The sequence below is a fragment of the Elephas maximus genome (genome assembly GCF_024166365.1).
Source record: "Elephas maximus indicus isolate mEleMax1 chromosome Y unlocalized genomic scaffold, mEleMax1 primary haplotype SUPER_Y_unloc_1, whole genome shotgun sequence".
Lineage (NCBI taxonomy): Eukaryota > Metazoa > Chordata > Mammalia > Proboscidea > Elephantidae > Elephas > Elephas maximus.
In genome coordinates this window covers 4,089,356-4,106,232 of record NW_026060237.1, presented here as the reverse complement: position 1 = coordinate 4,106,232, position 16,877 = coordinate 4,089,356, and positions in this window count along the sequence as shown.

The following is a 16,877-nucleotide window of genomic DNA, read 5'->3' as shown; positions in this document are numbered from 1 at the left end:
TTAGGGTTAGGGTTAGGGTAGAGTTAAGGTTAGGGTTAACTTTAAAGTTAAGTAAGGGTTACGTTTAGGTCAGTGTTAGCGTTATTATTAGAGATAGGGTTACGTTTAAGGAAAGGGTTAGGGTTCGTGTGAGGGTTAGCGTTAGGTTTACAGTTAAGCCGATGTTTTACGGTGTTAACGGTTAGGGCCAGGGTTAGAGTTAGGGTTAGGGTTAGGTTTAGGTGTAGGGCTAGAGTGAGGGGATAGTTTAGGGGTAGGTTTAGAGTGAAGGTTAAGTTAACATTAGTGTTAGGGTAAATATTAGAGTTAGGTGTTTGTGTTAAGGTTAGGATCCGGTTAGGGTTAGGTTTAGGGTTGGTGTTAGGGTTAGGTTTTGGTTTTTGTGTTAAGGTTAGGGTCAGGTTTAGGGTAGCTTTAGGGTTAGGGTTTGGTTTAGGGTTGTGGTTAGGGTGAAGTTGAAGTTAAGAGTGAGGTTTGAGCTTAGCCTTAGCCTTAGGGGTTAGGGTTAGGTTTAAGGTTCGGATTAGGTTTAGGGTTAAGATCACTTTTAGGGTTAGGGTAAGTGTTAGGGTTAAGTGTTGGTTAGGTTTAGGGCTATTTCAAGGTCAGAGACAAGATGAGGTTAGGGGTAGGTTTAGGTTTAGATGTTTGTGTGAGGGTTAGTGCTAGGTTTCCATTTAAGCTGAGGGTGTAGGGTAAGTTTTAGGGTTAGAGATAGAGTTAGGGCCAGGGTTAGGTTTAAGTTTAGGGTTAGGGTTAGGTTTATGGTTAGGATTAGGGTTAGAGTCAGAGTTGGGGGATATTTAGTATTATGTTTGGTTTTAGGGTTAGGGTTAGGGTGAAGTTTACGTTAAGTGTGAGGGTTAGGGTTAGGTTTTGGGTTAGGGTTAGGTTTAAGGCTAGAGTGAGGGGATAGTTTAGGGTTAGGTTTAGTTTTAGGGTTAGGCTTAGGTTTAGGGTGAAGGTTAAGATTAGGTTTAGAGTAAATATTAGAGTTAGGTGTTTGGGTTAATGTTAGGATCAGGTTAGGGTTAGGTTTAGGGTGAGTGTTAGGGTTAGGGTTAGGTTTTGGTGTTTGGATTAATGTTAGGGTCAGGTTTAGGGTTAGCTTTAGGGTTAGGGTTCGGGTTAGGGTTAGGGTTAGGGGGAAGTTTAAGTTGAGGGTGAGGGTTGAGCTTAGCCTTAGCATTAGGGTTTAGGGCTAAGGTTAGGATTAGGTTTAGGGTTAAGATTAGCTTCAGGGTTAGGGTAAGTGTTAGGGTTAAGTCATGATTAGGTTTAGGGCTAGTTTAAGGTTAGAGATAAGTTTAGGTTAAGGGTAAGGTTTAGGTTTCGATGTTAGTGTGAGGGTTAGTGTTAGGTTTCCATTTAAGCTGAGCGTGTAGGGTAAGTTTTAGGGTTAGAGATAGAGTTAGGGTCAGGGTTAGGTTTCAGCTTAGAGTTAGGGTTCGGTTTATGCTTAGGATTAGGTTTAGGGCCAGAGTTGGGAGATATTTAGTATTATGATTAGTTTTAGGGTTAGGGTGAAGTTTATGTTAAGTGGGAGGGTTAGAGTTAGGGTTAGGTTTAGGTTTAGGGCTAGAGTGAGGGGATAGTTTAGGGTTAGGTTTAGTTTTAGAGTTAGGCTTAGGTTTAGGGTGAAGGTTAAGATTAAGGTTAGGATAAACATTAGAGCTAGGGGTTTGGGTTAAGTTAGGATCAGGTTAGGGTTAGGTTTAGGGTTAGTGTTAGGGTTAGTGTTACGTTTTGCTGTTTAGATTAAGGTTAGGGTCAGGTTAGGGTTAGCTTTAGGGTTAGGGTTCGGTTTAGGGTTAGGGTTAGGGTGAAGTTTAAGTCAAGAGTGAGGGTTGAGCTTAGACTTAGCGTTAGGGTTTAGGGTTAAAGTTAGGATTAGGTTTAGGGTTAAGATTAGTTTTAGGCTTAGGGTAAGTTTTAGGGTTAAGTCATGGTTAGGTTTAGGGCTAGTTTAAGGTTAGAGATAAGGTTAGGTTAAGGGTACGGTTTAGGTTTAGATGTTATTGTGAGTGTTAGTGTTAGGTTTCCATTTAAGCTGAGTGTGTAGGTTAAGTTTTAGGGTTAGGATTAGGGTTAGAGATAGAGTTAGGGTCAGGGTTCAGTTTACGTTTAGAGTTAGGGTTAGGCTTATGGTTAGGATTAGGGTTAAGGTCAGAGTTGGGGGAGATTTCGTATTATGTTTAGTTGTAGGGTTAGGGTTGGAGTGAAGTTTATGTTAAGTGTGAGGGTTAGGGTTAGTTTTAGGGGTTGGGTTCAGGTTAGGGTCAGGGTGAGGGTTTTGGTTAGGTTTAGGGTTAGGGTTAGGGTTAGAGTTAGGTTTAGGGTTAGCTTTAGTTTTGGTTAGGGTTAGGATTTGAATGAAGTTAGGGTAGGTTTAGGTTTATGGGTAGGATGAAATTTTGGTTAAAGGTGAGGGTTCGGTTTAGGGTTAGGGTTAGAGTTATTGTTAGGGTTAGGTTTGAGTTTATGGTAGGTTTAAAGTTAGGGTTAAGGTTAGGTTAGGGTTATGGTCGGTGTTAAGAGTAGGATTAGGTTTAGGGTGAGGGTAAAGATCAGAGTTATTGTAAGGTTTATTTTTAGTTTTACAGGTGCACCAAGGTTAAGGTTACGGTTTGGTATATGGGTAGGGATAGGTTTAGAGTTAGGGTGAGCATTAGGTTAGGGATAGGGTGAAGTTTAAGATCGGGTGAGGGTTAGGGATAGGGTTATGGCTAAGGTTTGGTTTAGTTTTCAGGTTAGTGTTAAGGTTGTTTTTCGTGTTAGGGTTAAGTTTACGGGTTCTGTTTACTTTTAGGGTGAGGGATAGATTTTAGGTTAGGGTTAAGTTTAGTGTTACGGTTCGGGTTAGGGTCACGGTTTGTGTTAGGCTTTGTGGTTGGGGTGAGGGTTAGGTTTAGGGCTAGGGTTGGGTAAGTTTAGGATTATGGTTATGGTAAGGTGTTAGGGGTTAGAGTTTTAATTTAGGCTGAGTGTTTGGGTGAGGGTCCCGGTTAGTCATTGTGGTTCTGGTCATGCTTAGTTTTCGTTTATGGTTAGGGTTAGGTTTATGATCAGGTTTAGGGTTAGTGTTAGAGTTAGGGTGAGAGTTAGGGTTAAGGTTTGGGTTAGGCTTTGGTGTTAGGGGTTAGGGTTTGGGTTAGAGTTATCGTTACGGCTTAGGGTTTCTCTTCAGTGTTAGGGTTAGGGTTAGGGAGAGCATTAGGGTTAGGGTTGGGGGATATGGTTAGGGGTTAGGGTGAGGGTTATGGTTAGTTTTACAGTTAAGGTGAGGGTTTAGAGTAAGTGTTATGTTTAGGGTTGCAGTTAGGGTTAGGTGTAGGGTTAGGGTTAGGTGTAGCGTAAGTTTTCGGTTTAGATTCAGGTTTCGAATTAGAATTAGTGTTCTATTTAAGATCAAGGTTAGAGTTAGGGTTAGTGTTATGATTAGGTCTACGGTTAGGATTAGGATTAGGTCTAGACTTCGGTTCAGGGCTAATGTAAGGCTAAGTTTTAGGGTTACAGGTGGAGTTGCATTATGGTTAGAGTTTGGTTTAAGGTTAGGGTTTGGGTTAGGTTTAGGTTTAGGGTTAAGGTTAGGGTTAGGGTTGGATGAAGTTTAGGATGGCGTGAGGGTTACTCTTAGGGTTAGGGCTAGAGTTTGATTTTGTGTTCAGGTTAGTGTTAAGGTTAGGTTTAAAGTTCGGGTTAGGGTTAGCAGTTATCTTTAGGGTTAGTGTTAGGTTTAGGTTTAGGGTTAGAGTTACATTTAGGTTCAGGGTGAGGGTTAAGGTAAGGGTTAGCATTACGGTCAGGATTATACTTAGTGTTAGAGGTTAGGTTCATGGTTAGGATAGGGTTAAGTTTAGGGTGAATGTTAGGGTTAGTGTTAGATTCGGGTTACTGTTCGTGTTTGGGTTAGGGTTAGGGATAAGTTTAGGGATAGTGTTAGGTTTAGGGTTGGGGATACGGTTCGGGGTGAGGGTGAGGGTTAGCATTAGGTTTAGAGTTAAGGTGAGGGTTTAGGGTAAGTGTTATGGTTAGGGTTAGAGTTAGAGTTAGGGTTCGGGTGAATTTTCAGTTAATAGTGAGGGTTAGGGTAAGGGTTAGTGTTAAGGTTAGAGTTAGGATTAAGATTAGTGTTAGGGTTAGGTTTAGGGTCAGGGTTAGGTTAGGGGTAAGGTTAGGGTTAAGGCTATATTTACGGTCAGGGGTAGTGCTAGGTTAGGGTTAGGGTTCGGTTTAGAGTTAGAGTTAGTGCTAGGGTTTAGGGTTAGGTTTAGGGTCAGCTTTAGAGTTATTGTTAGGGTTAGGGTTAGGGTAGAGTTAAGGTTAGGGTTAACTTTAAAGTTAAGTAAGGGTTACGTTTAGGTCAGTGTTAGCGTTATTATTAGAGATAGGGTTACGTTTAAGGAAAGGGTTAGGGTTCGTGTGAGGGTTAGCGTTAGGTTTACAGTTAAGCCGATGTTTTACGGTGTTAACGGTTAGGGCCAGGGTTAGAGTTAGGGTTAGGGTTAGGTTTAGGTGTAGGGCTAGAGTGAGGGGATAGTTTAGGGTTAGGTTTAGAGTGAAGGTTAAGTTAACATTAGTGTTAGGGTAAATATTAGAGTTAGGTGTTTGTGTTAAGGTTAGGATCCGGTTAGGGTTAGGTTTAGGGTTGGTGTTAGGGTTAGGTTTTGGTTTTTGTGTTAAGGTTAGGGTCAGGTTTAGGGTAGCTTTAGGGTTAGGGTTTGGTTTAGGGTTGTGGTTAGGGTGAAGTTGAAGTTAAGAGTGAGGTTTGAGCTTAGCCTTAGCCTTAGGGGTTAGGGTTAGGTTTAAGGTTCGGATTAGGTTTAGGGTTAAGATCACTTTTAGGGTTAGGGTAAGTGTTAGGGTTAAGTGTTGGTTAGGTTTAGGGCTATTTCAAGGTCAGAGACAAGATGAGGTTAGGGGTAGGTTTAGGTTTAGATGTTTGTGTGAGGGTTAGTGCTAGGTTTCCATTTAAGCTGAGGGTGTAGGGTAAGTTTTAGGGTTAGAGATAGAGTTAGGGCCAGGGTTAGGTTTAAGTTTAGGGTTAGGGTTAGGTTTATGGTTAGGATTAGGGTTAGAGTCAGAGTTGGGGGATATTTAGTATTATGTTTGGTTTTAGGGTTAGGGTTAGGGTGAAGTTTACGTTAAGTGTGAGGGTTAGGGTTAGGTTTTGGGTTAGGGTTAGGTTTAAGGCTAGAGTGAGGGGATAGTTTAGGGTTAGGTTTAGTTTTAGGGTTAGGCTTAGGTTTAGGGTGAAGGTTAAGATTAGGTTTAGAGTAAATATTAGAGTTAGGTGTTTGGGTTAATGTTAGGATCAGGTTAGGGTTAGGTTTAGGGTGAGTGTTAGGGTTAGGGTTAGGTTTTGGTGTTTGGATTAATGTTAGGGTCAGGTTTAGGGTTAGCTTTAGGGTTAGGGTTCGGGTTAGGGTTAGGGTTAGGGGGAAGTTTAAGTTGAGGGTGAGGGTTGAGCTTAGCCTTAGCATTAGGGTTTAGGGCTAAGGTTAGGATTAGGTTTAGGGTTAAGATTAGCTTCAGGGTTAGGGTAAGTGTTAGGGTTAAGTCATGGTTAGGTTTAGGGCTAGTTTAAGGTTAGAGATAAGTTTAGGTTAAGGGTAAGGTTTAGGTTTCGATGTTAGTGTGAGGGTTAGTGTTAGGTTTCCATTTAAGCTGAGCGTGTAGGGTAAGTTTTAGGGTTAGAGATAGAGTTAGGGTCAGGGTTAGGTTTCAGCTTAGAGTTAGGGTTCGGTTTATGCTTAGGATTAGGTTTAGGGCCAGAGTTGGGAGATATTTAGTATTATGATTAGTTTTAGGGTTAGGGTGAAGTTTATGTTAAGTGGGAGGGTTAGAGTTAGGGTTAGGTTTAGGTTTAGGGCTAGAGTGAGGGGATAGTTTAGGGTTAGGTTTAGTTTTAGAGTTAGGCTTAGGTTTAGGGTGAAGGTTAAGATTAAGGTTAGGATAAACATTAGAGCTAGGGGTTTGGGTTAAGTTAGGATCAGGTTAGGGTTAGGTTTAGGGTTAGTGTTAGGGTTAGTGTTACGTTTTGCTGTTTAGATTAAGGTTAGGGTCAGGTTAGGGTTAGCTTTAGGGTTAGGGTTCGGTTTAGGGTTAGGGTTAGGGTGAAGTTTAAGTCAAGAGTGAGGGTTGAGCTTAGACTTAGCGTTAGGGTTTAGGGTTAAAGTTAGGATTAGGTTTAGGGTTAAGATTAGTTTTAGGGTTAGGGTAAGTTTTAGGGTTAAGTCATGGTTAGGTTTAGGGCTAGTTTAAGGTTAGAGATAAGGTTAGGTTAAGGGTACGGTTTAGGTTTAGATGTTATTGTGAGGGTTAGTGTTAGGTTTCCATTTAAGCTGAGTGTGTAGGTTAAGTTTTAGGGTTAGGATTAGGGTTAGAGATAGAGTTAGGGTCAGGGTTCAGTTTACGTTTAGAGTTAGGGTTAGGCTTATGGTTAGGATTAGGGTTAAGGTCAGAGTTGGGGGAGATTTCGTATTATGTTTAGTTGTAGGGTTAGGGTTGGAGTGAAGTTTATGTTAAGTGTGAGGGTTAGGGTTAGTTTTAGGGGTTGGGTTCAGGTTAGGGTCAGGGTGAGGGTTTTGGTTAGGTTTAGGGTTAGGGTTAGGGTTAGAGTTAGGTTTAGGGTTAGCTTTAGTTTTGGTTAGGGTTAGGATTTGAATGAAGTTAGGGTAGGTTTAGGTTTATGGGTAGGATGAAATTTTGGTTAAAGGTGAGGGTTCGGTTTAGGGTTAGGGTTAGAGTTATTGTTAGGGTTAGGTTTGAGTTTATGGTAGGTTTAAAGTTAGGGTTAAGGTTAGGTTAGGGTTATGGTCGGTGTTAAGAGTAGGATTAGGTTTAGGGTGAGGGTAAAGATCAGAGTTATTGTAAGGTTTATTTTTAGTTTTACAGGTGCACCAAGGTTAAGGTTACGGTTTGGTATATGGGTAGGGATAGGTTTAGAGTTAGGGTGAGCATTAGGTTAGGGATAGGGTGAAGTTTAAGATCGGGTGAGGGTTAGGGATAGGGTTATGGCTAAGGTTTGGTTTAGTTTTCAGGTTAGTGTTAAGGTTGTTTTTCGTGTTAGGGTTAAGTTTACGGGTTCTGTTTACTTTTAGGGTGAGGGATAGATTTTAGGTTAGGGTTAAGTTTAGTGTTACGGTTCGGGTTAGGGTCACGGTTTGTGTTAGGCTTTGTGGTTGGGGTGAGGGTTAGGTTTAGGGCTAGGGTTGGGTAAGTTTAGGATTATGGTTATGGTAAGGTGTTAGGGGTTAGAGTTTTAATTTAGGCTGAGTGTTTGGGTGAGGGTCCCGGTTAGTCATTGTGGTTCTGGTCATGCTTAGTTTTCGTTTATGGTTAGGGTTAGGTTTATGATCAGGTTTAGGGTTAGTGTTAGAGTTAGGGTGAGAGTTAGGGTTAAGGTTTGGGTTAGGCTTTGGTGTTAGGGGTTAGGGTTTGGGTTAGAGTTATCGTTACGGCTTAGGGTTTCTCTTCAGTGTTAGGGTTAGGGTTAGGGAGAGCATTAGGGTTAGGGTTGGGGGATATGGTTAGGGGTTAGGGTGAGGGTTATGGTTAGTTTTACAGTTAAGGTGAGGGTTTAGAGTAAGTGTTATGTTTAGGGTTGCAGTTAGGGTTAGGTGTAGGGTTAGGGTTAGGTGTAGCGTAAGTTTTCGGTTTAGATTCAGGTTTCGAATTAGAATTAGTGTTCTATTTAAGATCAAGGTTAGAGTTAGGGTTAGTGTTATGATTAGGTCTACGGTTAGGATTAGGATTAGGTCTAGACTTCGGTTCAGGGCTAATGTAAGGCTAAGTTTTAGGGTTACAGGTGGAGTTGCATTATGGTTAGAGTTTGGTTTAAGGTTAGGGTTTGGGTTAGGTTTAGGTTTAGGGTTAAGGTTAGGGTTAGGGTTGGATGAAGTTTAGGATGGCGTGAGGGTTACTCTTAGGGTTAGGGCTAGAGTTTGATTTTGTGTTCAGGTTAGTGTTAAGGTTAGGTTTAAAGTTCGGGTTAGGGTTAGCAGTTATCTTTAGGGTTAGTGTTAGGTTTAGGTTTAGGGTTAGAGTTACATTTAGGTTCAGGGTGAGGGTTAAGGTAAGGGTTAGCATTACGGTCAGGATTATACTTAGTGTTAGAGGTTAGGTTCATGGTTAGGATAGGGTTAAGTTTAGGGTGAATGTTAGGGTTAGTGTTAGATTCGGGTTACTGTTCGTGTTTGGGTTAGGGTTAGGGATAAGTTTAGGGATAGTGTTAGGTTTAGGGTTGGGGATACGGTTCGGGGTGAGGGTGAGGGTTAGCATTAGGTTTAGAGTTAAGGTGAGGGTTTAGGGTAAGTGTTATGGTTAGGGTTAGAGTTAGAGTTAGGGTTCGGGTGAATTTTCAGTTAATAGTGAGGGTTAGGGTAAGGGTTAGTGTTAAGGTTAGAGTTAGGATTAAGATTAGTGTTAGGGTTAGGTTTAGGGTCAGGGTTAGGTTAGGGGTAAGGTTAGGGTTAAGGCTATATTTACGGTCAGGGGTAGTGCTAGGTTAGGGTTAGGGTTCGGTTTAGAGTTAGAGTTAGTGCTAGGGTTTAGGGTTAGGTTTAGGGTCAGCTTTAGAGTTATTGTTAGGGTTAGGGTTAGGGTAGAGTTAAGGTTAGGGTTAACTTTAAAGTTAAGTAAGGGTTACGTTTAGGTCAGTGTTAGCGTTATTATTAGAGATAGGGTTACGTTTAAGGAAAGGGTTAGGGTTCGTGTGAGGGTTAGCGTTAGGTTTACAGTTAAGCCGATGTTTTACGGTGTTAACGGTTAGGGCCAGGGTTAGAGTTAGGGTTAGGGTTAGGTTTAGGTGTAGGGCTAGAGTGAGGGGATAGTTTAGGGTTAGGTTTAGAGTGAAGGTTAAGTTAACATTAGTGTTAGGGTAAATATTAGAGTTAGGTGTTTGTGTTAAGGTTAGGATCCGGTTAGGGTTAGGTTTAGGGTTGGTGTTAGGGTTAGGTTTTGGTTTTTGTGTTAAGGTTAGGGTCAGGTTTAGGGTAGCTTTAGGGTTAGGGTTTGGTTTAGGGTTGTGGTTAGGGTGAAGTTGAAGTTAAGAGTGAGGTTTGAGCTTAGCCTTAGCCTTAGGGGTTAGGGTTAGGTTTAAGGTTCGGATTAGGTTTAGGGTTAAGATCACTTTTAGGGTTAGGGTAAGTGTTAGGGTTAAGTGTTGGTTAGGTTTAGGGCTATTTCAAGGTCAGAGACAAGATGAGGTTAGGGGTAGGTTTAGGTTTAGATGTTTGTGTGAGGGTTAGTGCTAGGTTTCCATTTAAGCTGAGGGTGTAGGGTAAGTTTTAGGGTTAGAGATAGAGTTAGGGCCAGGGTTAGGTTTAAGTTTAGGGTTAGGGTTAGGTTTATGGTTAGGATTAGGGTTAGAGTCAGAGTTGGGGGATATTTAGTATTATGTTTGGTTTTAGGGTTAGGGTTAGGGTGAAGTTTACGTTAAGTGTGAGGGTTAGGGTTAGGTTTTGGGTTAGGGTTAGGTTTAAGGCTAGAGTGAGGGGATAGTTTAGGGTTAGGTTTAGTTTTAGGGTTAGGCTTAGGTTTAGGGTGAAGGTTAAGATTAGGTTTAGAGTAAATATTAGAGTTAGGTGTTTGGGTTAATGTTAGGATCAGGTTAGGGTTAGGTTTAGGGTGAGTGTTAGGGTTAGGGTTAGGTTTTGGTGTTTGGATTAATGTTAGGGTCAGGTTTAGGGTTAGCTTTAGGGTTAGGGTTCGGGTTAGGGTTAGGGTTAGGGGGAAGTTTAAGTTGAGGGTGAGGGTTGAGCTTAGCCTTAGCATTAGGGTTTAGGGCTAAGGTTAGGATTAGGTTTAGGGTTAAGATTAGCTTCAGGGTTAGGGTAAGTGTTAGGGTTAAGTCATGATTAGGTTTAGGGCTAGTTTAAGGTTAGAGATAAGTTTAGGTTAAGGGTAAGGTTTAGGTTTCGATGTTAGTGTGAGGGTTAGTGTTAGGTTTCCATTTAAGCTGAGCGTGTAGGGTAAGTTTTAGGGTTAGAGATAGAGTTAGGGTCAGGGTTAGGTTTCAGCTTAGAGTTAGGGTTCGGTTTATGCTTAGGATTAGGTTTAGGGCCAGAGTTGGGAGATATTTAGTATTATGATTAGTTTTAGGGTTAGGGTGAAGTTTATGTTAAGTGGGAGGGTTAGAGTTAGGGTTAGGTTTAGGTTTAGGGCTAGAGTGAGGGGATAGTTTAGGGTTAGGTTTAGTTTTAGAGTTAGGCTTAGGTTTAGGGTGAAGGTTAAGATTAAGGTTAGGATAAACATTAGAGCTAGGGGTTTGGGTTAAGTTAGGATCAGGTTAGGGTTAGGTTTAGGGTTAGTGTTAGGGTTAGTGTTACGTTTTGCTGTTTAGATTAAGGTTAGGGTCAGGTTAGGGTTAGCTTTAGGGTTAGGGTTCGGTTTAGGGTTAGGGTTAGGGTGAAGTTTAAGTCAAGAGTGAGGGTTGAGCTTAGACTTAGCGTTAGGGTTTAGGGTTAAAGTTAGGATTAGGTTTAGGGTTAAGATTAGTTTTAGGGTTAGGGTAAGTTTTAGGGTTAAGTCATGGTTAGGTTTAGGGCTAGTTTAAGGTTAGAGATAAGGTTAGGTTAAGGGTACGGTTTAGGTTTAGATGTTATTGTGAGGGTTAGTGTTAGGTTTCCATTTAAGCTGAGTGTGTAGGGTAAGTTTTAGGGTTAGGATTAGGGTTAGAGATAGAGTTAGGGTCAGGGTTCAGTTTACGTTTAGAGTTAGGGTTAGGCTTATGGTTAGGATTAGGGTTAAGGTCAGAGTTGGGGGAGATTTCGTATTATGTTTAGTTGTAGGGTTAGGGTTGGAGTGAAGTTTATGTTAAGTGTGAGGGTTAGGGTTAGTTTTAGGGGTTGGGTTCAGGTTAGGGTCAGGGTGAGGGTTTTGGTTAGGTTTAGGGTTAGGGTTAGGGTTAGAGTTAGGTTTAGGGTTAGCTTTAGTTTTGGTTAGGGTTAGGATTTGAATGAAGTTAGGGTAGGTTTAGGTTTATGGGTAGGATGAAATTTTGGTTAAAGGTGAGGGTTCGGTTTAGGGTTAGGGTTAGAGTTATTGTTAGGGTTAGGTTTGAGTTTATGGTAGGTTTAAAGTTAGGGTTAAGGTTAGGTTAGGGTTATGGTCGGTGTTAAGAGTAGGATTAGGTTTAGGGTGAGGGTAAAGATCAGAGTTATTGTAAGGTTTATTTTTAGTTTTACAGGTGCACCAAGGTTAAGGTTACGGTTTGGTATATGGGTAGGGATAGGTTTAGAGTTAGGGTGAGCATTAGGTTAGGGATAGGGTGAAGTTTAAGATCGGGTGAGGGTTAGGGATAGTGTTATGGCTAAGGTTTGGTTTAGTTTTCAGGTTAGTGTTAAGGTTGTTTTTCGTGTTAGGGTTAAGTTTACGGGTTCTGTTTACTTTTAGGGTGAGGGATAGATTTTAGGTTAGGGTTAAGTTTAGTGTTACGGTTCGGGTTAGGGTCACGGTTTGTGTTAGGCTTTGTGGTTGGGGTGAGGGTTAGGTTTAGGGCTAGGGTTGGGTAAGTTTAGGATTATGGTTATGGTAAGGTGTTAGGGGTTAGAGTTTTAATTTAGGCTGAGTGTTTGGGTGAGGGTCCCGGTTAGTCATTGTGGTTCTGGTCATGCTTAGTTTTCGTTTATGGTTAGGGTTAGGTTTATGATCAGGTTTAGGGTTAGTGTTAGAGTTAGGGTGAGAGTTAGGGTTAAGGTTTGGGTTAGGCTTTGGTGTTAGGGGTTAGGGTTTGGGTTAGAGTTATCGTTACGGCTTAGGGTTTCTCTTCAGTGTTAGGGTTAGGGTTAGGGAGAGCATTAGGGTTAGGGTTGGGGGATATGGTTAGGGGTTAGGGTGAGGGTTATGGTTAGTTTTACAGTTAAGGTGAGGGTTTAGAGTAAGTGTTATGTTTAGGGTTGCAGTTAGGGTTAGGTGTAGGGTTAGGGTTAGGTGTAGCGTAAGTTTTCGGTTTAGATTCAGGTTTCGAATTAGAATTAGTGTTCTATTTAAGATCAAGGTTAGAGTTAGGGTTAGTGTTATGATTAGGTCTACGGTTAGGATTAGGATTAGGTCTAGACTTCGGTTCAGGGCTAATGTAAGGCTAAGTTTTAGGGTTACAGGTGGAGTTGCATTATGGTTAGAGTTTGGTTTAAGGTTAGGGTTTGGGTTAGGTTTAGGTTTAGGGTTAAGGTTAGGGTTAGGGTTGGATGAAGTTTAGGATGGCGTGAGGGTTACTCTTAGGGTTAGGGCTAGAGTTTGATTTTGTGTTCAGGTTAGTGTTAAGGTTAGGTTTAAAGTTCGGGTTAGGGTTAGCAGTTATCTTTAGGGTTAGTGTTAGGTTTAGGTTTAGGGTTAGAGTTACATTTAGGTTCAGGGTGAGGGTTAAGGTAAGGGTTAGCATTACGGTCAGGATTATACTTAGTGTTAGAGGTTAGGTTCATGGTTAGGATAGGGTTAAGTTTAGGGTGAATGTTAGGGTTAGTGTTAGATTCGGGTTACTGTTCGTGTTTGGGTTAGGGTTAGGGATAAGTTTAGGGATAGTGTTAGGTTTAGGGTTGGGGATACGGTTCGGGGTGAGGGTGAGGGTTAGCATTAGGTTTAGAGTTAAGGTGAGGGTTTAGGGTAAGTGTTATGGTTAGGGTTAGAGTTAGAGTTAGGGTTCGGGTGAATTTTCAGTTAATAGTGAGGGTTAGGGTAAGGGTTAGTGTTAAGGTTAGAGTTAGGATTAAGATTAGTGTTAGGGTTAGGTTTAGGGTCAGGGTTAGGTTAGGGGTAAGGTTAGGGTTAAGGCTATATTTACGGTCAGGGGTAGTGCTAGGTTAGGGTTAGGGTTCGGTTTAGAGTTAGAGTTAGTGCTAGGGTTTAGGGTTAGGTTTAGGGTCAGCTTTAGAGTTATTGTTAGGGTTAGGGTTAGGGTTAGGGTAGAGTTAAGGTTAGGGTTAACTTTAAAGTTAAGTAAGGGTTACGTTTAGGTCAGTGTTAGCGTTATTATTAGAGATAGGGTTACGTTTAAGGAAAGGGTTAGGGTTCGTGTGAGGGTTAGCGTTAGGTTTACAGTTAAGCCGATGTTTTACGGTGTTAACGGTTAGGGCCAGGGTTAGAGTTAGGGTTAGGGTTAGGTTTAGGTGTAGGGCTAGAGTGAGGGGATAGTTTAGGGTTAGGTTTAGAGTGAAGGTTAAGTTAACATTAGTGTTAGGGTAAATATTAGAGTTAGGTGTTTGTGTTAAGGTTAGGATCCGGTTAGGGTTAGGTTTAGGGTTGGTGTTAGGGTTAGGTTTTGGTTTTTGTGTTAAGGTTAGGGTCAGGTTTAGGGTAGCTTTAGGGTTAGGGTTTGGTTTAGGGTTGTGGTTAGGGTGAAGTTGAAGTTAAGAGTGAGGTTTGAGCTTAGCCTTAGCCTTAGGGGTTAGGGTTAGGTTTAAGGTTCGGATTAGGTTTAGGGTTAAGATCACTTTTAGGGTTAGGGTAAGTGTTAGGGTTAAGTGTTGGTTAGGTTTAGGGCTATTTCAAGGTCAGAGACAAGATGAGGTTAGGGGTAGGTTTAGGTTTAGATGTTTGTGTGAGGGTTAGTGCTAGGTTTCCATTTAAGCTGAGGGTGTAGGGTAAGTTTTAGGGTTAGAGATAGAGTTAGGGCCAGGGTTAGGTTTAAGTTTAGGGTTAGGGTTAGGTTTATGGTTAGGATTAGGGTTAGAGTCAGAGTTGGGGGATATTTAGTATTATGTTTGGTTTTAGGGTTAGGGTTAGGGTGAAGTTTACGTTAAGTGTGAGGGTTAGGGTTAGGTTTTGGGTTAGGGTTAGGTTTAAGGCTAGAGTGAGGGGATAGTTTAGGGTTAGGTTTAGTTTTAGGGTTAGGCTTAGGTTTAGGGTGAAGGTTAAGATTAGGTTTAGAGTAAATATTAGAGTTAGGTGTTTGGGTTAATGTTAGGATCAGGTTAGGGTTAGGTTTAGGGTGAGTGTTAGGGTTAGGGTTAGGTTTTGGTGTTTGGATTAATGTTAGGGTCAGGTTTAGGGTTAGCTTTAGGGTTAGGGTTCGGGTTAGGGTTAGGGTTAGGGGGAAGTTTAAGTTGAGGGTGAGGGTTGAGCTTAGCCTTAGCATTAGGGTTTAGGGCTAAGGTTAGGATTAGGTTTAGGGTTAAGATTAGCTTCAGGGTTAGGGTAAGTGTTAGGGTTAAGTCATGATTAGGTTTAGGGCTAGTTTAAGGTTAGAGATAAGTTTAGGTTAAGGGTAAGGTTTAGGTTTCGATGTTAGTGTGAGGGTTAGTGTTAGGTTTCCATTTAAGCTGAGCGTGTAGGGTAAGTTTTAGGGTTAGAGATAGAGTTAGGGTCAGGGTTAGGTTTCAGCTTAGAGTTAGGGTTCGGTTTATGCTTAGGATTAGGTTTAGGGCCAGAGTTGGGAGATATTTAGTATTATGATTAGTTTTAGGGTTAGGGTGAAGTTTATGTTAAGTGGGAGGGTTAGAGTTAGGGTTAGGTTTAGGTTTAGGGCTAGAGTGAGGGGATAGTTTAGGGTTAGGTTTAGTTTTAGAGTTAGGCTTAGGTTTAGGGTGAAGGTTAAGATTAAGGTTAGGATAAACATTAGAGCTAGGGGTTTGGGTTAAGGTTAGGATCAGGTTAGGGTTAGGTTTAGGGTTAGTGTTAGGGTTAGTGTTACGTTTTGCTGTTTAGATTAAGGTTAGGGTCAGGTTAGGGTTAGCTTTAGGGTTAGGGTTCGGTTTAGGGTTAGGGTTAGGGTGAAGTTTAAGTCAAGAGTGAGGGTTGAGCTTAGACTTAGCGTTAGGGTTTAGGGTTAAAGTTAGGATTAGGTTTAGGGTTAAGATTAGTTTTAGGGTTAGGGTAAGTTTTAGGGTTAAGTCATGGTTAGGTTTAGGGCTAGTTTAAGGTTAGAGATAAGGTTAGGTTAAGGGTACGGTTTAGGTTTAGATGTTATTGTGAGGGTTAGTGTTAGGTTTCCATTTAAGCTGAGTGTGTAGGGTAAGTTTTAGGGTTAGGATTAGGGTTAGAGATAGAGTTAGGGTCAGGGTTCAGTTTACGTTTAGAGTTAGGGTTAGGCTTATGGTTAGGATTAGGGTTAAGGTCAGAGTTGGGGGAGATTTCGTATTATGTTTAGTTGTAGGGTTAGGGTTGGAGTGAAGTTTATGTTAAGTGTGAGGGTTAGGGTTAGTTTTAGGGGTTGGGTTCAGGTTAGGGTCAGGGTGAGGGTTTTGGTTAGGTTTAGGGTTAGGGTTAGGGTTAGAGTTAGGTTTAGGGTTAGCTTTAGTTTTGGTTAGGGTTAGGATTTGAATGAAGTTAGGGTAGGTTTAGGTTTATGGGTAGGATGAAATTTTGGTTAAAGGTGAGGGTTCGGTTTAGGGTTAGAGTTATTGTTAGGGTTAGGTTTGAGTTTATGGTAGGTTTAAAGTTAGGGTTAAGGTTAGGTTAGGGTTATGGTCGGTGTTAAGAGTAGGATTAGGTTTAGGGTGAGGGTAAAGATCAGAGTTATTGTAAGGTTTATTTTTAGTTTTACAGGTGCACCAAGGTTAAGGTTACGGTTTGGTATATGGGTAGGGATAGGTTTAGAGTTAGGGTGAGCATTAGGTTAGGGATAGGGTGAAGTTTAAGATCGGGTGAGGGTTAGGGATAGGGTTATGGCTAAGGTTTGGTTTAGTTTTCAGGTTAGTGTTAAGGTTGTTTTTCGTGTTAGGGTTAAGTTTACGGGTTCTGTTTACTTTTAGGGTGAGGGATAGATTTTAGGTTAGGGTTAAGTTTAGTGTTACGGTTCGGGTTAGGGTCACGGTTTGTGTTAGGCTTTGTGGTTGGGGTGAGGGTTAGGTTTAGGGCTAGGGTTGGGTAAGTTTAGGATTATGGTTATGGTAAGGTGTTAGGGGTTAGAGTTTTAATTTAGGCTGAGTGTTTGGGTGAGGGTCCCGGTTAGTCATTGTGGTTCTGGTCATGCTTAGTTTTCGTTTATGGTTAGGGTTAGGTTTATGATCAGGTTTAGGGTTAGTGTTAGAGTTAGGGTGAGAGTTAGGGTTAAGGTTTGGGTTAGGCTTTGGTGTTAGGGGTTAGGGTTTGGGTTAGAGTTATCGTTACGGCTTAGGGTTTCTCTTCAGTGTTAGGGTTAGGGTTAGGGAGAGCATTAGGGTTAGGGTTGGGGGATATGGTTAGGGGTTAGGGTGAGGGTTATGGTTAGTTTTACAGTTAAGGTGAGGGTTTAGAGTAAGTGTTATGTTTAGGGTTGCAGTTAGGGTTAGGTGTAGGGTTAGGGTTAGGTGTAGCGTAAGTTTTCGGTTTAGATTCAGGTTTCGAATTAGAATTAGTGTTCTATTTAAGATCAAGGTTAGAGTTAGGGTTAGTGTTATGATTAGGTCTACGGTTAGGATTAGGATTAGGTCTAGACTTCGGTTCAGGGCTAATGTAAGGCTAAGTTTTAGGGTTACAGGTGGAGTTGCATTATGGTTAGAGTTTGGTTTAAGGTTAGGGTTTGGGTTAGGTTTAGGTTTAGGGTTAAGGTTAGGGTTAGGGTTGGATGAAGTTTAGGATGGCGTGAGGGTTACTCTTAGGGTTAGGGCTAGAGTTTGATTTTGTGTTCAGGTTAGTGTTAAGGTTAGGTTTAAAGTTCGGGTTAGGGTTAGCAGTTATCTTTAGGGTTAGTGTTAGGTTTAGGTTTAGGGTTAGAGTTACATTTAGGTTCAGGGTGAGGGTTAAGGTAAGGGTTAGCATTACGGTCAGGATTATACTTAGTGTTAGAGGTTAGGTTCATGGTTAGGATAGGGTTAAGTTTAGGGTGAATGTTAGGGTTAGTGTTAGATTCGGGTTACTGTTCGTGTTTGGGTTAGGGTTAGGGATAAGTTTAGGGATAGTGTTAGGTTTAGGGTTGGGGATACGGTTCGGGGTGAGGGTGAGGGTTAGCATTAGGT